This window comes from Passer domesticus, chromosome 9 (genome assembly GCF_036417665.1).
Source record: "Passer domesticus isolate bPasDom1 chromosome 9, bPasDom1.hap1, whole genome shotgun sequence".
Classification (NCBI taxonomy): domain Eukaryota; kingdom Metazoa; phylum Chordata; class Aves; order Passeriformes; family Passeridae; genus Passer; species Passer domesticus.
Genome location: NC_087482.1, coordinates 4,226,666 through 4,247,357, shown reverse-complemented (window position 1 = coordinate 4,247,357; position 20,692 = coordinate 4,226,666). Strand labels below are relative to the sequence as shown.

Sequence of the window (20,692 nt, the reverse complement as noted above, 5' to 3'; positions counted from 1 at the left end):
TTTGGAAGAGGAACAGGGCGCAGAAACAGCAGCCCTTGTTTTGCAAACCTTCCCCAAACTCTCATCTCTCACACCCGTTTGACTCCCAATCTCCCCAGAACACGACTCCTTAACCCCCAAATTCTCGGAGCACAACGAAAATCCTGAATGCTTTCCCAGGAAATCCAGGGGTGGATGATTTTGCAGAGAAATGGAGGATGCCTGGTCACAGCATCAGAGGCACAGGGAATCCTGGAAGAAACAGAGGACACGACCGAAGCTGGAAGCTGATCTGATTCCCCCTTTGCGGGGATTGGGATGCTGTCCACACTGCCTGGGGAAACCCCAGACATGCCAGGAGAAGGGAAAAAGCTACAAACAAAACCCGAGATCCTCCCAGAGATGGACAAAGACCTAGCACCACTCGGAATTAACATCTTAGAACTAGGTGTTCTGTTTTGGTGTTTGAGAAAGTCTCTGTTACGATCATTCTGTTTAAAGCTCTATGATAAAGCTCTGGAAACAGGTTTGATTAAAGTCTCTTCCTTTTGAGAGAGACTAGATTGTAAATTTTCCAGTTTATCCGGTCCCAGAAATCAAAGGTAAAAGCAGACTTCAAGTCTATATTTTGAGTATTCGCTTTTACCCAGATTAATAAGTCTTTTCGTTCATGTTTTGAGCTGTCTGAATGTCCTTTTTCCTGTAAAATTGTCTGAAGCCAGTAAAAGACATCCCCTCCTGTTTTAGATAGATGGTTTCCCATCTCGTTGCCCAGGAGCCCCTAAAGTTGCTACTTGTTACTTACAAGCATACCAGCTACAGACAACAAAGGGCATGATCCATTCCTCCTTTTAACAGCCTGGGCCTCTGGCAATTGCACTGTCCACGGTCTTATTTTTTATTTTTTATATTCCTCTAGTCTACAAATCCTCCTCACTGAGGAGCACCATTTATTGCCGGCCGGGGGGGTCTACGTACAAATCACGAACAGGATGGGACTGCTGGGGAACGCGTCTCGAGCTGTTTCTTTTCCAGCATCAGTCCCATTACATGGTTATGACAATGGGAAGATGCCAGCAGCTCACATCCCTGGCAGCAGACCAAGAACTTAACGTTACAACTTACTTCAAAAGTTTTTTGACCAATCACACAAAGCAAAAGCATATTGACAGTAGTTCTATTGGTGAGAAACAACTGCTCACTTTGAAAATTTAAAAAAGGTCTATTAAACCTTAACAAAAATACAGCAAAGGACAACATAAGAAAAAATTTGCAGTGCTGGGAACTGCCCTCATGGAGACCACGTGTCTGATTAATTTTCAAGATTGGTACTCAGACTTTTCTACCCCTGAGAGTTGCTTCCGACAGCCCTGGGCCCTGCCAAAGTCTGTCAGTCAGCTCTTTGCCATTTATCGGTGGAGATTGCTTTCTTGTAACTTGATGGGAGATCAGGTGTTGCCATGCTGCACCCCCTTGGCAACAAGCTTCTCCATTCCCAACCGCCCCAGGTAAGGGACACGTGCACGCCGCCTTCTACATGACCTTGACAACCCCGGCTGCCTGATGGTAACAATACATGGGGGGAAAGGGGAACTATGGGGAGAACAGAGGACATCTAAACTAAAATAACATAACTACACATCACTGTTGCTTGGCCCAGCTGGATGGTGACAGAGGGGCAACAATCCCCCTCCCCCGAGCTCCACTAAATCCCAGCTGCCAGTGATGGCACAGCATGAAACGAAGGAACAGCAACACGGGTCCCGGGGTAACTTTATTTGATGGTAAAACTTCCCCTCTTCATCATCCCAGGACCCTGAACTGAGGGCAAACAGTAACTTATAGACAGGGGCCGGTCCCAGAGGGAGGATACAACCTTTAACAAATCAGGAAAATTGGGAGTAAAAACAAGGCGGGAAATACAATGTAGAAACCAATAAAGAACTTCAAGGGAGCAAAACAGTTTCAGTGAACAAATAAAGTTTGAAGAAATACAAAACTGAAAATTCTCGAGGGGAGGCAGCCTCTGGGAGAAACTGGCATCTAATAAAAGAAAAGTGCGGAAAGTTCTGGGAAAAGGGCAGGGACAAAAGGAACAGCATAAGGAAACTTCAAAATTACAAATCAAATTAATAAAAGAAAAACCACATCACAATACACAGAGCTCCATAATTAAGCTTCAGACTTCCTAATATTCAACTAGATGCAATTTTCCATTCATTTAATATTTGTTAGTCTCAAGTCACATAGTTTTTAGTATTTGTTTTCCTCCTGGACCCAGATTTCTTGGCCTCTGATGTTAATAAAAAGTCCACCCTCCTTGATTTTCGTCCCAGCCTCTTGCAGACCAGGTGTCTCCAACTATGCCAGGGGGCAGTGTCTGGGGAAGATGTTCCTTGATGTTTGCTGATGGTCATTATCTTTTTGTGGACCTTTTGGGTTATTCCCAGTTCATTGAGATGTTAAGCTCATTTCCCTTGAGAGTGATGCAAGATCCCTTAAAAAAGCCATGAGAATTCCTTTCCCCAAGGCAAAGGCAAACCAAGCCTGACTGGAGACATGAAACAAAAATTAAACTTGGCATATTATCCAACACCCATGTGCAGCGCAGGTGCCCAGCTGCTGAGTCTCGGGAGAAGGCTGAGGGAAATGCACCCACTAGGCCCCCTCTGCAGCTCACTCAGCCTCTGGTGCAGAAGTTTGGATGCCTGCAGGGGTTGCTTGTCTCCTCTGGGTTTGTTCTTCCATCTGGGAGGGCCCCAATGGAAATTAGTTCCATTTCCCCTGCAGACCAGAGTGGCAGTGAGTCACTGCAGGCTGCTGATAGTCTGATACAAGGAAACAGGTGTGCATAAAAATCACGCTGTGAAAAGCCAGTGTCCATAAAGGAGCCAGAGGAGTCCTGTAGCTTTGTTTGAACATAGGGAGCGAGTCCATTGGGACATCCCCTTGTGGGGTTGTCTCTCTCAGCTCGTGGGGAGCACAGCCTCCTTTTAAACCCCCGGCCACATGTTGGCCTCTTCCTTTCCCCACTGGCTGAGGTACTGGGGCAGGGGACTCCAGGGACCTTTGTACCCTCTTTTTCTTTTGCGAGCTATTAGCTCTGGTCTCCATCCAAATCCAGTCCAAAGGTGGGATGAGCGTGTTAGTCCTGACCAGGATGGGCTCCCTGCACTCCCAGCCCCTCTGCAGCCTGTGCTTTTCCGTGCCCCACTTGGCTCTTCAGGTGGCAGATGGCTTGGGGCAGGTTACTCCAGGCACACAGCGGTGCCCGTGGAGGCCCAATCCCTAAAGCTCTCCCAGAGCTGGGCTTGGCTCCAAATCTCGTCTGCATCCACCTGATTTTAAAGACTGTAGCACATCTGCAGTTTCAAGGGGTAGTACAGCCAGTGCTGCACTCTGAGAAATAAGTCCACAGTCTGAGATGTTGATGTAATTTAACTAATTTGTGGCTCATTGTGATGATGATGATGATGATGATGATTGTATCCCAGAACATTTCCTTTTTTTTCCTCCCCCAAATAAAATGGTGCCATTCAGCTTCTGGAGGAAAGAACTGTCAAAGGTGCTGTTTGTCAGTCATGGAGGGGGAGGTGCGGGGGAGTAAATTATGGCCTGGAAGGATGCTCTGGTGGGCTCCAGCATTTAAACAAGTTCCTTTGATACACAGACTGGGTAATTTTCAGTACTAAAGGGCTGCATTAAAAGGTTTTCCAGGCCGTATGCTGGCCAGAAAGCATTGAAAACCCATGGGAGTTTAGGCTCCATGAGAAAGGCAGCATCAGTTCCTTTGCCAGGTGAAACACAGCATTCAGAAGCTCAGCTTGTGTTTCGAGAAGCCACCAGCCTAATGTAAGCATGGCCAGAAAGCTTTTCCAATCCAGCTGAGCGGCTGTGGCAGAGCTGTTGTGTTTTACAGCAGCTCCATGGCAGTGCAGCAGCTGCAGGAGAGGGCTCAGGACAGGCTTGGGGGGAGCGGGGCGGCAGGAAGCTGAGAGAAGCCTCTGCTCTGGAACTGAGGCAGTTCTTGGCAGAAGCAAACAAAGATGGTGACTTGAAGAGATTCCTACTGTGCTCAAAGCTTGCCTCTGAAGACCAAGAGGCGAGCTTCTCAGAAATCCCAGAAAATATGAGAAAAAAGGTTCTTGGTTACTTGTGAGAAGATACAAATCTGCCCTGGGCAATGAGCCTCTGCAGTAGACTATGTTTCTTCAGTGAACTTAGTTCTTCCAGGAATAAAGATTACCAATTAAATGTAATAGTTTTTTAATTCTAGAAGTGTGAAAATGTTCTATGTGTTTCCAAATTCTAAAACTACGTTGAAAAATATAGAACTATTGTGGAAAAGGGGAAGAACTATTAGGGGAATAGTTTATGAAAAATGTTCCTAAATCTTGCAAAATTAAAAATAACTATAGTAGCTCCTAGTCTCAGGAGACCCATGCCCGGCTGTTGCCAGCACAAATCTGGCTGTGCCCAGAAAATCAGCACAGGCAGGGCTGGTGCCACCACATAGAGAGCAGAGGTGAAAGATGCTGATCAAGACCTTCTCTGGCAGGAGGGGCCCACCTTCAGTCCTGGCTGGACACCAGGGCCAGCACGTTCAGGGACAGAGGCTCCTGTTCTGGGTGGTGGTGGCAGCAGCACATGCCCAGAAATGAGCTGGTCATGCAGCCGTGGCAGGGACAACGGACACTGGCACAGAGATTGAAGATGACAGGCCCAGTTCTCCATGACTGAGGCCATTGGCCGGTCTTGTGAATTTCCAGAGGTGCTCCTGTGGAGAGAGGAGGTGGCTGAGGCCCCAGCTGCCAGTGGCACACAGGGACCCTCGTGCACAGCAGGGCCCAGAGCTGGCAAGGCTCCCCAGCACGGCTGGAGCTGCTGGCACAGCTGGGCCCAGCTGGACAGCTGCCCCTCAAGGCCCCGGCCAGCAGGGCACGGCTCTGGGCAGGGTCCCTGGCCAGGAGCGGGCCCCAGAGCGCCTCTGCCTTTCAAGGGCAACCTCGGCCCTGCTCTTTCTCCTCCCCACCTCCCTCTGCCTATGCCCTGTGCCCCTGGGGCTGCTCTTGGCCAGGCAGCCTCAGTGGGAGCCAGCTCTGGCTGCAGCCCCAGCGGGGCCCCAGGACAAGGCCCAGCAATTGAGAGGCCAATGGAAGCACTGGGCAGCAGCATATTGGCAGAACCCTCAGCAGAGTTGTTTGGAGAACCATGGACTGGCCACAACTCCACTGCAGCCTCAGTGGGAATGCTTCCTGTCTACATTAGACTTTCAAAAGAAACTCTTTCAGGGAAAGATGACCACTCACCATTTCTTCTTCCAGTTACACCAGATTTTGACACAGCACAACATGAGAATAAGGTCCAAAAATAGCAGGCCTGCCATTAACCTTGCCCAGCAGCCTGTTCCCATATAGAAGACACTTCTGAGGCCTTTCTGGGCATCACAAACATGTGTTGTGGTGCCGGCTGCATCTGTGGGAGCGATGGGGAGCATGAGCCCGTGCTGTGCTGTACTGCTGAGCTGGCAGCACGGTGGATATGGGCAGGACGTTCTCTGTTTCCCCCAGAGCTGGGGCCTGCAGGCACCTTGCCGGCCCTTGGCACAGGCTGTGCCAGCCAACAAAGCCCAGCAGGCCGGGAGGAGAGCCCGGGGGCAGCGCAGCTGCTTGGGCAGTGGCTGCTGCCAGGGACACGGGCCAAAGCCATCCCTGAGCAGCCACTGCCAGCCCTGGCCCTCCCTGCCCCGTGACAGCTCCCCCAGCCCCAGGGGACAGGCTCAGGCCCTGTCAGGACCCAGCGCAGCCCCTGCCCAGTCGGGAGCCAGGGCTGGCTCTGGCCCTGGGCTGGCGGCAGGGCTCCCGCTCGGGGCTGCTCCTGTGCCTTGGGCCTCTGGGCACTCAGGGCCAGCTCCGCAGCAGCTGCAGCGCCAGGGACGTTGCTGCACCAGTCCCGTTTCCCCGGGGCTCTGAACCAGCTCCAGAGGCCTGGAAGCCAAGGCGCCTCCAGCTTTGGCTGCTGCCGGGCTGGGCAAGGGCAGGCCCTGGGGGAAGAGCTGCTGCCACACAGCCCCGGCCAGGGCTGAGCCCGGCACAGCAATTACCTGCTGTGCCTGTGCCCGTGTCTGGCATCGCCTTCCTTCCTGCAGCAGGGGCTACCCATGAGGATATGCTTCCTCCAGGATGTGCCTCCTTCTGCACAGATGTTTGGTCCATCACTTCAGACAGGAAAAAGGACAGTTGGATTAGATGGAAGAGTTCCTGATTTGGGTGCTGGCATCTTCAGGATGTCATGTGCGTTAAACATGGGGATACGTTTAAGAAAATGTCTTGGCTTTCAGGGCAGGGTCAGGGCTCTCCTGTTTCCAAACCGCTGCCGTGCCTGAGCCACAGGAGCAGGGAGGGGATCGCGCATGGCGAGGGCACACACGTGCATGGTTCTGTGCTGGCACCTGCAGCGATGCCCCCCTGGCCCCGCTTTGGGCTCTGAGCTAGCAGCTCTCCCAGGGGGAAAGGCCTTGACCTACCCTCAGCATCTCCCAGAGGCTCCGTCCTGGACGTGGCTTGGGAAGCTGCACCACCTTCACCAGCAGGTTCAGCTGCAAAGAAAGGCAGGACAGAAGAGCTCCAGTGGCACTGCAGGAGATCCTCAGACTGCCCACAAGGCTCAGCCCCGGGGCACAGCCATGGGCCCGGCCCCTTCCCTCTCTGCTCTTCTCTGTGGCTGCACAGAGCACATGGAAGGACACATGGGCATTGCACACGGGAGGAAGATGGACAGCTAAATGCTCCTTCCTCCCACTGACAGTGATCCTGTGGGATCCCTCAGGGCTCCAGAAGGGAGCAGAGCAAATTTTCCATATTCCATCAACCTTCAGATTATCTTAAGTGAAAGGGCAAATGTATGAGCTCTTGCCACCTGGTCACTGTGTATTCTCTCAGGAAAGGTACATTGAGCACTTGCCTCCAGGATTTCCCATGAGTCTCAAGCCATAATCCAGCAGCTTTCCCAGATAATCCATGTCTTGATCCCAACCTAGAAGTTTGCAAAGATCAGAACCATTTCCATGATGTGCTGGAATCCCCTTCTGCCTCAGGGAACTGGGCACTGCACATAGATCAGGTAAGGCCATGGGAGCCAGATGTGAATGGACAAGGCCAAAGCTGCTCAGGGGCCTGGGGAGCTCTGGGCAGGCTCATGGTCAATCCCTATCCTCTTTGCAGACCCTGTACAACATCCCTGGAGAGGTGGCTGGAGCAGCCCAGGGCCCGTGGTAGTTCTCAGTCGCACAAGGAAAATGCTCCTTGAATCCCTGGGGAGAACTGCAGCAGGCAGTGCTGCAAGTATCCCTCGCAAACTCCCTCCTGCCTGTCCTCCCAGCCGCCCTTCCTCCATCTGGGCTGGGAGAGCTCCCACAGCCCAAGGGGACCCAGCCAGGCCCTCTCAGGACACACTGGAGCCTTGCTCTGCCCCTCTGTCCTTTCCCCACCATGGGCACCCCGTGCAGTCACTGCCAGGTTTCAGGAAGTGTCTCCCACACAGGGACCCCAGCAGGACTGCTCAGTACCCGAGTGCCCTGAGCGTGCTCGGGATAATTCCCCTGGGCTGTGCCCTCACTTCCAGGCAGCACAGAGAGCAGCTCAAGCCTCAGCAGGGCTCAGGCCCAGAGGCACAGCAATTACCTCCTGTGACTGTGCCTGGCATCGCCTCCAGTCCTACAGCAGAGGCTGTCATGGAGCCACTGCTTCCTTCGGGAAACGCCGCCTTCTGCCCAGCCTCTCCATCCACTTCTGGAGAAAGGAAGAGGGACGGCTGGATCAGGTGGGGCTGTTCCCCATTGGGGAGGTGGCATCTTCAGCAGCCAGTACTTGTGAAAGTCATGGTTAAGGATCAGGAATCCACACAATTTTCTGGGTAGGCCAGGGTCCACTTTCATGATAACACCCGCCCTTAGTGATCATCCTGGAGACTATGAAATTTCAGGGAATCTCAGGCCCGTGGTGCAGTTTGGGCTGTCTGTCAGCTGACGCCAAATGCCTTCCTGCAGAGACTGGGCAGAAGCTGCCGCCAGGCCAGGCTGGGAAGTAGCCCTGCGGGGCGTGAAAGCAGCAGTGGGGCAGAGAGGCTGCCATGGATCCCTTCCCGTTGTGCCGGGCACGGCGTGTCCAGATGTGCAGCCAAAGGCCCTGACTGCTGAGTCCCAGGGGAAGCATGAGGGAAATGCACCCACCTTGTTCGGTTTGCAGTAATTCTTTCACCATTTGTCCCGTGATTTTGAGTGGCTCACGGGGTTTCTTGTGACCTGTAGCTTTGTTCTTTCGCCTCGGAGGACCTTAGAGCAACAGAGTTCCATTTCCCAGGAACAGATCCCACAAAAGCAGGGCTCAGCCTGTGGGGTCAGCAGGGACACACCACTCACCCTTGCGATGGGAGCTGGGCTTGCGTGCAACATCCACCAAAGGACCTGGGAAAGTCTTCCCTGCAGGCACACCTGTAACACAACAGCCACAGAAGCTTCTGCCATCTCTGCTGATCTGCACAGGCACCACTGAGCCGCAGGAGCTGTGAGGGGATCGCGCAGGGCGAGGGCACACACGTGCATGGTTCTGTGCTGGCACCTGCAGCGCTGTCAGGATATTGTTAAGAAAGGCACAGGGACAACTTGCCTCCAGCATTCTTCAAGAGCCTTAAGCCATCATCCAGCAGGGCATCCAAATAGTGCAATTTGCCATCCCGATCTAGAAGGGAGCACAGATCAGAACCATTTCCCTGGTGTATTGTGGCCCCCTCTGCCTCAGATAACAGGGCATTGCAAGTGGGTTGGGTAAGGTTGTGGGAGCCAGATGTGAATGGACGTGGCCAAAGCTGCACAGGGGCCTCGGGAGCTCTGGGCAGGCTCCTGGCCAATCCCCATGCTCTTTGCAGGCCCTGTGTAACATCCCTGGCGAGGTGGCTGGAGCAGCCCGGAGTGCATTTGGGCTCTCCCACTCCCAGAGCTAAAACTCTTCCTAAAGCACTAGTGAAAAAATGCAGCAGGCACTGCCACAATCATCGCTCCCTCCCTCTGCCCTCTCTCCCTCCCTTCCTAATTTCTTCTCTCCCTCTATTCCTCTTCCCCCTGAAATTCCTCCCTGAAGGGAGAGGACATAACCAGGCCCCTCAGGACACACTGGAGACTTCCTGTCCTGCTCTGTCAATTCCCCACCATGGGAATGCAGTCGCTCCTAGGTTTCAGGATCTCCCTCCCACGCAGGGACCCCAGCAGGACTGCTCAGTACCGAGTGCCCTGAGCCTGCTCGGGATAATTCCCCTGGGCTGTGCCTGCACTGCCAAGCAGCAGAGAGGGCAGCTCAAACCGCAGCAGGTCTCAAGTCCAGAGGCACAGCAATTACCTCCCATGCCTGTGCCTGGCATCGCCTCTCTTCCTGCAGCAGAGGCTGGCATGGAGCCACTGCTTCCTTCGGGAAACGCCGCCTTCTGTACAGCCTCTCCATCCACTTGTGGAGAAAGGAAAAGCAACAGCTCATCAGGTAAGACTGATCCCCACTGGAGAGGCGGATCTTCAAGAGGCAATTCTTGTCAAAGACATAAACATCCTAGGTAGGACAGGGCCCACTTTCACCAAAACACCCACTGTTAGTGATCAGCCTGGAGACTGCAACATCGCAGGGGCTCTCAGGGTGGGCATGGCCTGTGGTGCAGTTTGGGCTGCCTGTCAGCTGATGCCAAATGCCTTCCTGCAGAGGCTGGGCTGAAGCTGCAGCCAGGCCAGGCTGGGAAGCAGCCCTGCAGGGCGTGAAAGCAGCAGCGGGGCAGAGAGGCTGCCATGGATCCCTTCCCACTGTGCCTGGCACGGCGTGTCCAGATGTGCAGCCAAAGCCCCCAGATGCTGAGTCCCAGGGGAAGCATGAGGGAAATGCATCCTCCACGGCATCATTCCAGATCACTCAGCATCTTCTCCATGTGTTTGGATGCCTCCAGGGACTTACTGTTCCTTCTGGGTTTGTTCTCCATTCTCAGGGGACCTTAAGAGGAATATTTCTATTTCCTCGGAACAGATCCCACAAAAGCAGGGATCAGCCTGTGGGGTCAGCAGGGACACACTACTCACCCCTGCCATGGGAGGCAGGCTTCTCTGTAGGAATCAGCAAAGGAGCTGGAGAAGTCCTCCCTGCAGACACACCTGTAACACAACAGCCACAGAAGCTTCTGCCATCTCTGCTGATCTGCACGGGCACCACTGAGCCGCAGGAGCGGTGAGGGGATCGCGCAGGGCGAGGGCACACACGTGCATGGTTCTGTGCTGGCACCTGCAACGCTGCCCCCCTGGCCCAGCTTTGGGCTCTGAGCTGGCAGCTCTCCCAGGGGGAAAGGCCTTGACCTACCCTCAGCATCACCCAAAGGCTCAGTCCTGGACGTGGCTTGGGAAGCTGCACCACCTTCACCAGCAGGTTCAGCTGCAAAGAAAGGCAGGACAGAAGAGCTCCTGTGGCACTGCAGGAGATCCTCAGGCTGCCCACAAGGCTCAGTCCCGGGGCACAGCCCTGGGCCTGGCCCCTTCCCTCTCTGCTCTTCTCTGTGGCTGCACAGAGCACATGGAAGGACACACTGGCATTGCACACAGGAGGAAGACTGACAACTAAATGCTCCTTCCTCCCACTGACAGCGATCCTGTGGGATCCCTCAGGGCTCCAGAAGGGAGCAGAGCAAATTTTTCAGCCTTTCAACCCTGACAGAACCTTGAGGAAAGTGGCATGAATGAGCTCTTGCCACATTGACACTGATTATTCTATCAGATAAAACAGAAATTCAGAACTTGCCTCCAGCATTTTCCAAGATCTTTAAAGTGTCATTCACCAGTACTTGCAAATAATTTATGTCGCCATCCAAATCTAGAGAGAGCAGAGATCATAACTATTTCCATGCTGTGTTTTATCCCCTTCTGCCTCAGGGAGCTGGGTACAGGAAATGGGAAAGGAAAGGCCATGGGAGCCAGTTGTGAATGGACATGGCCAAAGCTGCACAGGGGCCTGGGGAACACTGGGCTGGCTCCTGGCCACTCTCCACCCTCTTTCCCTGCCCTGTCTAACATTCTGGGAGAGGAAAGGGAAATGGGGCTGTCCAGGGCCCCTTGGGACCCTCTCCCTCCCACAGAGGAAACCCTCCCTAATGCCCTGGGCAAAACCATCCCCAGCGCTTCCCAGGGAGCAGGGAGCACTGTCCCGGGAAAGGGCAGCCAGGCTGCCGGCTCACCTGCTCGCCGCGCTTGCAGCGGAGCAGCCTGGGCAGCCCTGGCAGGCAGGGCCACAGCCAGGAGGAGCAGGAGTAGGAGGCGCAGAGCAAGGGCCATGGTGCCTTGCCCTCTGCCAGTCCCGCAGCTCTTGCTGCCACCGCTGTCCCGACACCGCTGTCCCAAGGTCAGCACCGCTGCTGCCACAGCCGCTGCTGCTGCAACAGTTGTGCTCAGGGACTGACTGCTGGCTCCTTGTGCTGCTGTGCAACCACGGGGCTCTGGCACCTCTGGCACCTCTGTGACCTCAGGGCCTGCTGTGACCTCAGCCAGCTGTGATCCCAGAGCCCTGCTGTGACCTCATGGCCTTAGCTGTACCCCCAGAGTGTGCCCCCATCTCTATGAATGGACTGCCCTGATTGTAAATGTTTTGCTTCATCAAAGGGCCATTCACAAAACTTTTTTTTCGCCTACTGACATTGCAGGTCAGGCTGTGTCCCTGGAGATGCTCAGTATTCATACAGAATTCACAGAATGACCAGGTTGGAAGAGACCTTCAAGATCATCCAGTCCAACCCATGTCCCAACACCACAACTAAACCATGGCACCGAGTGCCACATTCAGTCTTATTTAAACCCATCCAGGGATGGTGTCTCCACCACCTCCCCTGGCAGGCCATTCCAGAATTTTATCACTCTTGCTGTGGAAAATATTTTCATGATATCCAACCTACATTTCCCTTGATGCAGCTTGAGACTGTGTCCTCTGGTTCTGTCAGTGCTGTCTGGAGAAAGAAACCAACCCCACCTGACTACAACAACCATTCAGGGAGCTGTGGAGTGATTAAGGTCACTTCGGAGTCTCCTTTTCTCCAGGGTAAACACCCCCAGCTCCCTCAGTCATTCCTCACCAGGGCTTGTGCTCCCAGCCCCTCACCATCCTCGTTGCCCCCTCTGGATGTGCTCGAGCGACTCAATGTCCTTCCCAAACTGATGGCCCAGAACTGGACACAGCACTCGAGGTGCGGCCTCACCAGTGCCAAGAACAGGGACAGAATGACCTCCCTGCTCCTGCTGGCCACGCTGTTCCTGACACAGGCCAGGAGCCATTGGCCTCCTTGGCCACCAGGCCACACTGCTGGCTCATGTTCAGCTGGCTGTGACCAGTGCCCCCAGGTCCCTTTCTGCCTGGCCACTGTCCAGCCACACTATCCCCAGCCTAGAACACTGCAGGTGCTTCTTGTGGCCAAAGTGCAGCACTGGGCACTTGCACCTACTGAGCTTCATCCCACTGGACTCTGCCCATCGCTCCAACCATTCCAGGTCTCCCTGCAGAGCCCTCCTACCTTCCAACAAATCAACACACTCTCCCAGCTTAGTGTTGTCTGCAGATTTGCTAATGAAAAACTCAATCCCCTCATCCATGTTGTCAATAAAACCATTGATCAGAGCTGGCCCCAGCACAGAGCCCGGAGGGACACCACTGGTGACTGGCTGCCAGCTGGGTGCAGCACCGTTCACCAGCCCTCTCTGGGCCAGCCATCCAGCCAGTTCTGAGCCCAGCAAAGAGTGTTCCTCTCCCGGCCCTGGGCTGCAGCTTTTCCAGGAGCGTGCTGTGGAAGACAGTGCAAAGGCCTTTCTGCAGTCCAAATAGACACATCCACAGCCTTTCCTGCATCCATCAGGCAGGTCACTTGCTCATAAAAGGAGATCAGGTTGGTCAGACACGACGTACCCCTCCTAAACCCCTGCTGGCTGGGTCTGATACCCTGGCCATCCTGTAAGTGCCGTGTGATGACTCAGTATAAACTGTTACATCACCTTACTGGGTACTGAGGTCAGACTGACTGGCCTATAATTACAAGGATCCTCCTTCCCACCCTTGTTGTACATGGGCGTCACATTGGCCAGCTTCCAGTCATCTGGAACCTCACCAGTGAGCCAGGACTGTTGGTAAATGATGGAGAGCGGCTTCACCAGCTCATCTGCCAGCTCCCTCATCACCCTGGGGTGGATCCCATCTGGCCCCATACATTTAGGAACATCCAAGCAGCTCAGCAGTTCTCTGGCTGCCTCCTCTTGGCTAACAGGGGGCCCATTCTGCTCCCTGACACCATCTACCAGCCCAGCAGGACACTTGTCCTGAGGACAAGTCGTCTTCCTACTAAAGACTGAGGCAAAGAAGGTGTTCAGTGCCTCTGCCTTGTCCTCATCTGCAGTTCCTAAGTTCCCTCCCACATCTAAGAAAGAACAAAGGTTGGTCTTACCCTTCCTTTTATCGGTGATATATTTGTAAATACATTTTTTTATTATCCCTTACAGAAGTCACCATTTTAAGTTCAAACTGAGCTTTGGCCTCCCTAATTTTTTTTTTCCTACATGCTCTAGCAGCTCCTTTAAATCTTCCTGAGAGACTTGATCCTCCTTCCAAAGATGATACATCCTCTTTTTATTCCTAAATTCCTCCAAAACCTCCTTGCCCATCCAGGCTGGGCGTTTGCCTCATTGACTCATCTTTTGGCACCCAGAGACAGACTGTTCCTGTGCCCTGTAGATCTCTGTTTTGAAGCATGCCCACCTTTCCTGGACTCCTTGGTTTTTAAGGGCTGCTTGCCAAGGAACTCTCTGAAGAAGTCTCCTAAACAGGCCAAAGTCTGCCCTCTGAAAGTCATGTGTAGAAGTCTTCTTGATGTTCCTCCTGTTTTCACAAAATACCAAGAATTCTTCATACATTGGTGTTCCCCTGTCTGAGACATAAGACAGACCACTCGTGTTTCCTCAGAAAAACAGCCTTGTTTATTGTCCGGAGTGTTCTTTTATAGCCCACCTAAATTTTCTGGGCCGAGACAGCTCATTGGTCTATCTGTGTGCCCCCAGACTCTGAACCAAGACAATGTCTGCATCCTAGGAGAGTTCCCATTGGATGTGAGCTTCTGTCAGTCAAACACAGAGGCTAGTTCATGGAGCTGAGCTGGACTGCTTCTTAGAACTTGATTAATGCTGACTACAGATCAGCTTACAATGCAACAAATTCCATCATTTCATGATCACTATGCCCCAAGCGGCCTCCAGCCACCACATGTCCCCCCAGCCCACCTCTATCTGCAAACAGCAGATCTAACATAGTCCCTCCCCTGCTGGGCTCACCCACCTGCTGCAACCAACACTTGTCCTCCACACTCTCTACAAATTTCCTGGGCTGCTTTTTCTTCTGTTGTATTAAGTTCCCAGCAGATGTCTGGCAAGTTGAAGTCACCTACAAGAACAAGGGCTGATGATCCTGAAACATCCTCTAGCTGTTTATAGAATGAGTTGTCCACCACTTCTTCCTGGTTGGGTGGATGATGACAGACTCCCAGTAGGATGTCAGCCTTGTTGGCCTTACCCCTCATTCTCATCCATAGGCATTCCACTTCATCATCATTAGTTTCAATATCCATGGTGTCCAAAGCCTCTCTAATATAAAAAGAGCCACGTCTCCACCTCTTCTCCCTTTCCTGTCTCTCCTGAAGAGCTCGTAGCCATCCAGTGTAGTGCTCCAGCCATGTGAGGCATCCCACCACATTTCTGTGATGGCAATGACATCACAGCTCTGCTGCTGGACCATGGCCTCCAGCTCTTGCTGTTTGTTACCCATGCTGTGTGCACTGCTATCCATGCACCTCAGCTGGGCTGCTGATTTCATCCCTAACTCAGGCTTACCACCCTTGGGCCTGCTTCCAGACAGCCCAGCTGCATCCCGTTCCCTCTTCAAACCTACTTTAAAGCCCTCTCAACAAGTTCTGCAAGCTCATCAGCTAAAAACCTTCTGCCCTTAACAGAGAGCTGGAGCCCATCTGGTTCCAGCAGGCCAGGTGCCATAAAAGCTGCGCCATAATCAAAGAATCCAAAATTCTGCCAATGACACCAGCCCTTGAGCCACTTGTTGATGATATGAGCTCTCCTATTACTTTCACCATTTTTCTCAGCCAGCAAAGGGACTGAGGAAAAGACTACCTGTGTCCCTGTCCTATCAACCACTTGTCCCTGTGCCCTAAAGTCCCTTTCAATGGTCCTGACACTCCTCAATCTCATCACTTCCAGCCTGGAGTTTCAACAGTGGATAATAATCAGAGGACTGAATGAGCCCAGGAAGTCCCTCAGGAATATCCTGCACCTGGGCCCCAGGGAGGCAGCAGAGCTCTCTGTGGGGTGGATCCCCTTGACATGGGGCCCTCTGTTCCCCTCAGAAGGGAGTCACCCACCACGATTACCATTCTTTCCTTTTTGATGTTAGAGGTGGCAATCCTTGTATACAGATTAATCATAATTAGGAGGCTCTCCGGACAGATAATTTTCTTCTTAATCATTTGGCCGACTCTTTAGATCCAGGGGGTCATACCTATTCTGAAGTGGCCCATGGCTAGGGGATGGGGGTCGGGAGGAATTTTTATCATAACCTCCCCGTGCAGGGACCATTTCCACTCCCCTTCATCTACCAGGTGTCCTTCTCTTGCCTGACAGTGTGCGGCATAGGAGTCCTGTGACTCTTGCTGGGCCTTCCGTAAAGATGGAAGGGCTGAACTCCACCAATCTATTTCCCTTTCACTTTCCCTGATACTCCTTAGTCTTTAAACTTCCTCCCTAAGCTCGGCCACCAGTGAAAGGAGATCATTCACCTGTTCACACCGCAGGCAGCTTTTCTCCGCACTGCCCCCTGAAACCACTGCTAAGCTCAAACACTCTGCACAGGAATGGGTCAGGACAGACACATCCTTTTTGGAGGGTTCCATCTAGTTACATGCACTTGTACTAACTACAGTTTTCAATTGCGTAAAAACCACTACTACCAGAAACCCCAAAACCAAGCAACCAACAGAAACACTGCAAACAACACACAGTAAACCTTCCTAGCAAGAAAACCTGCAACCCTGCCTGCTTGCCCTGCCTGTGCACACTGCCTCGTGAATTGTCTCTCAGAGACATGCCATGGCCCTGTTTGCCCACTCCTGTTTGCCACAAACCCTAGAGGCCTCTTTTAATCCGCCCGCTAACCAAGGAGGGAGGAAGCTGCAGCCCATCCCTGCGTAACTCACAGGCTCTTGATGGCTTCCCTCTTTTCCTGGGCATGCCATTGGAGGAGGTCCAGGCCCAGATGGTCCCAGGGAAGGAAAGGTCCCTCAGCCCAGGGACGCTCAGCATGGGCTGCCCCATCCTCTCCGGGGACCCGCCACTGGTCACAGCAGCCCCTGCCTGGCTCCTGCCTGCCCACACCGTGCCCATCCCCAGCTGCCCCTGGGCACGCAGCTCAGCCAGTGCTGATCCTGGCTGGGCTTTGCTGCTGCTACCACCCGGACACTGGGGTGACAGCTCCATCTCTTTAGTGCAAGAGAAGAGCTGGGCCAAGCCCTGCCCACCTTCAGTAGGGGCCAGAGAGCAGGGCCAGTGCCTTCAGGGGGAGAGGACCTTGTCTGGCTGGAGGCAGCATCTGCACAGCAACAAGCTGCTAAAGCAGCTGGCACAGGGACATCAGGCATGGGCCTGGAGATGTGCCATGCAATTAGAAGTCCAGTTCTCCCTTAAGTGTTTGGCAGGACATATGAAGGGAGAAAGATACAACTGTGAAAGAGGCCATGGCAAGTGACACAGTGAACAGAGGCTCTGCTATACCTATCATGCTCTGCTTGTGCCCGTCCTGCAAGCAGAAAATCATTGGGATTCATCAAAGTGGAAGCAGGGCATGTGTTCCTGTCTTGCTGTGAACCTCTACAAGATCCGTGGGGAGAGTGAGCCCGTGCTGTGCTGCACTGCTGAGCTGGCAGCACGGTGGATACGGGCAGGAAGTTCTCTGTTTCCCCCAGAGCTGGGGCCTGCAGGCACCTTGCCGGCCCTTGGCACAGGCTGTGCCAGCCAACAAAGCCCAGCAGGCCGGGAGGAGAGCCCGGGGAAGCGCAGCTGCATGGGCAGTGGCTGCTGCCAGGGACACGGGCCAAAGCCATCCCTGAGCAGCCACTGCCAGCCCTGGCCCTCCCTGCCCCGTGACAGCTCCCCCAGCCCCAGGGGACAGGCTCAGACCCTGTCAGGACCCAGCGCAGCCCCTGCCCAGTCGGGAGCCAGGGCTGGCTCTGGCCCTGGGCTGGCGGCAGGGCTCCCGCTCGGGGCTGCTCCTGTGCCTTGGGCCTCTGGGCACTCAGGGCCAGCTCCGCAGCAGCTGCAGCGCCAGGGACGCTGCTGCAGCAGTCCCGTTTCCCCGGGGCTCTGAACCAGCTCCAGAGGCCTGGAAGCCGAGGCGCCTCCAGCTTTGGCTGCTGCCGGGCTGGGCAAGGGCAGGCCCTGGGGGAAGAGCTGCTGCCACACAGCCCCGGCCAGGGCTGAGCCCGGCATAGCAATTACCTGCTGTGCCTGTGCCCCTGTCTGCCATCGTCTTCCTTCCTGCAGCAGGGGCTGCCAGTGAGCCCCTGCTTCCTTGGGGAAACACCTCCTTCAGCCCTGCCTTTTGGTCCATCACTTGAGAAACAAAAAAGGACAGTTGGATCAGATGGAACAATTCCCCATTCCTTTGCTGGCATCTTCAAGGCAGCATGCTTATCAAAAATTGGGAAAAGATTTACAAAGTATCTGGGCTTTTGTGTCTGGGCCAGGGCCCTCCCTTCCCCAGACAGCTGCCAGTGCTGAGCAGAAATCATGAGGGGATTGTGCAGGGCAAGAGGACACACGTGCATGGTTCTGTGCTGGCACCTGCAGCGCTGCCTCCTTGGCCAAGCTTTGGGCTCTTGAGCTGGCACCTCTTCCAGGGGAAAGGCCTTGACCTACCCTCAGCATCTCCCCGAGGCTCAGTCCTGGACGTGGGTTGGGAAGCCAGATCACTTTCACCAACCGGGTTAGCTGCAAAGAACGGCAGGACAGAAGAGCTGCTGTGACCCTGCTGAAGATTCTCCTTCAGGCCTGAGTGGCAGTGAGGGCACCTGGCTGACTGGTGCCCTCCAAAGCACTCCCTCAGCTCTGCCTCCCACTCAGGAGCAGGGGGACCTCGTGCCTGCAGTGGCCCCACACTGGGATGGAAGGGGCCCCTTGGGGGGCTGTGTGGGCAGAAAGGACTCCCTGGAGCTGCCAGCAGCTCTAAACCCAGACCCGGGCAGGGCCAGGGCTTGGCAGTGGCAGCAGGAGCAGCTCAGGCTCCTTGGGGCTGGCAAAGGAGCTGCCAAAGGCTCAGCCCCGGGGCACAGCCCTGGGCCCGGCCCCTTCCCTCTCTGCTCTTCTCCCTGGCTGCACAGAGCACATGGAAGGACACACTGGCATTGCACACGGGAGGAAGATGGACAGATAAATGCTCCTTCCTCCCACTGCCAGCAATCCTGTGGGATCACTGTAGGGTACAAGAGTAGAAATTTGGAGGCTAGGATTTCCACAATCCATCAAACTTCAGAGGATCTCAAGGGAAATGACAGAGGAATATTACTCTGGACAATGATTACACTTGGACAATGATTGCTCTGTTAGCAAAGTGTTGCTGAAAACCTACCATCACCAAGCTCCAACATCCTTAAACTGTGCTTTAACAGCGTTTCCCAGTGATGGAAGTCACGTTCCCAATCTAGAAAGGAGCAGAGATGGGAACTGTTCCATGCTGTGCTGGGATCCCCTTGTATAGGGAACCGAGCACTGCAAGGGGGTCAGGTAATGCTGCGTGCCTGCACTGCCAAGCAGCAGAGAGGGCAGCTGAAGCCTCAGCAGGGCTCAGGCCCAGAGGCACAGCAATTACCTCCTGGGCCTGTGCCTGGCATCGCCTCCCTTCCTGCAGCAGAGGCTACCATGGAGCCACTGCTTCCTCTGGGAAACTCAGCCTTCAGCACAGGCTCTCCTTCCATGTCTGCAGAAAGGAAAAAGGACAGGTGAATTAGGTGGGGTTGTTTCCCAATGGGAATGTGGCATCCTCAGGAGGCAATGCTTGTCTAAGTAATGGATAAGATTAAGGAGAAAGACCAGGGCCCTGCCTCCTCCAAAGAGCTGCCCCTCCAGATGCGCTCACAGACTGGGAAAGTGCAGGGGATCTCAGGGTGGGCCATGGTGCAGTTTGGGCTCCCTGGCAGCTGATGCCAAATGCCTTCCTGCAGAGGCTGGGCAGAAGCTGCAGCCAGGCCAGACTGGGAAACAGCCCTGCAGCGCGTCAAAGCAGCAGCAGCAGCATGGGGCAGCGAGGCTGCCATGGATCCCTTCCTGCTGTGCCGGGCACAGCATGTCCAGATGTACAGCCAAAGCCCCCGGCTACTGAGTCCCAGGGGAAGCATGAGGGAAATGCACCCACCACGTTGTCTCTCCAGGTCACTCCAGATCCTGTCCATCTGTTTGGATGCCTCCAGGGACTTGCTGTCTCCTCTAGGTTTGTTCCTCCCTCTCGGAGGACCTTAAGAGAAGTATTTGCATTTCAGGTGAATGGATCCCACAGAACCAGGGCTCAGCCTGTGGGGTCAGCAGGCACACACTACTCACCCCTGCCATGGGAGCGGGGCTTGTGTGCAGCAACCAGGAAAGGAGCCTGAAAAGTCTTTCCTGCAGACACACCTGTAATTCAACAGCCACAGAAGCTCCTGTCACCTGCTTCCTGCCAGGTTCTCAATGATTATTCTTTTAGCAACATTGACAACATACCTGCTGGAGGGTTAAGACCCTGGAAATCTTCATTAAGCCAAGCTGCTGAAGAAGCCTTCCTAGTATGCTCATCTAGAGGGGAGCACAAATCTGATCAGACCCATTTCCATGGTGTGCTGGGATTCCCCTCTCCCATAGAGAACTGGGCACTGTAAGGGGGTCGGGTAAGGCCTTGGCTGCCAGATGTCAGTGGACAAGGCCAAAGCTGCACAGGGGCCTGGGGAGCTCTGGGCTGGCTCCTGGTCACTCTCCAACCTCTTTGCAGGCCCTGTGCAACATCCCTGGATGGGTGGCTGGAGGAGCCCAGGGACCATGGGGGCTCTCTCACTCCCACACAGGAAACCCTCCCTAAAGCCCTGTGCAAAACCATCCCCAGCGCTTCCCGGGAGCAGGGAGCGCTGTCCCGGGAAAGGGCAGCCAGGCTGCCGGCTCACCTGCTCGCCGCGCTTGCAGCGGAGCAGCCTGGGCAGCCCTGGTAGACAGGGCCACGGCCAGGAGGAGCAGGAGGAAGAGGCGCAGAGCAAGGGCCATGGTGCCTTGCCCTCTGCCAGTCCCGCAGCTCTTGCTGCCACTGCTGTCCCGACACCGCTGTCCCAATGTCAGCACCGCTGCTGCCACCGCTGCTGCTGCCGCCGCAACAGTTGTGCTCAGGGACTGACTGCTGGCTCCTAGTGCTGCTGTGCAACCACGGGGCTCTGGCGCCTCTGTGATCTCAGAGCCTTCTGTGACCTCAAGGCCAGGGTGGAATTGTTTTTGGAGCTGGATCTGCCTTCTTCGGAAGGGAGCTCATCCTGCCCAGCTGCTCTGCCCAAGGGCTGTGACACAGTCCCAGCTCAGCTGATCTCACTGGTTGGG

At 54.4% G+C, this 20,692-nt stretch overlaps 1 protein-coding gene and 1 long non-coding RNA gene across 2 annotated transcripts in view; one reads left to right on the top strand and one right to left on the bottom strand.

The window, feature by feature from the left end:
• The window catches only part of LOC135307053 (uncharacterized), a 36,502-nt gene extending 18,606 nt beyond the window's left edge, over window positions 1-17,896 (bottom strand). Inside the window, exon 1 of the long non-coding RNA XR_010367794.1 lies at window positions 17,582-17,896. This is a non-coding gene — a long non-coding RNA (uncharacterized LOC135307053). The remainder of the gene's footprint in view (window positions 1-17,581) is intronic.
• Window positions 1-20,692, top strand: part of LOC135307549 (serine/threonine-protein kinase PAK 1-like) — a 437,852-nt gene that overhangs the window by 171,696 nt on the left and 245,464 nt on the right. The gene's annotated exons all lie outside the window — the stretch shown is intronic.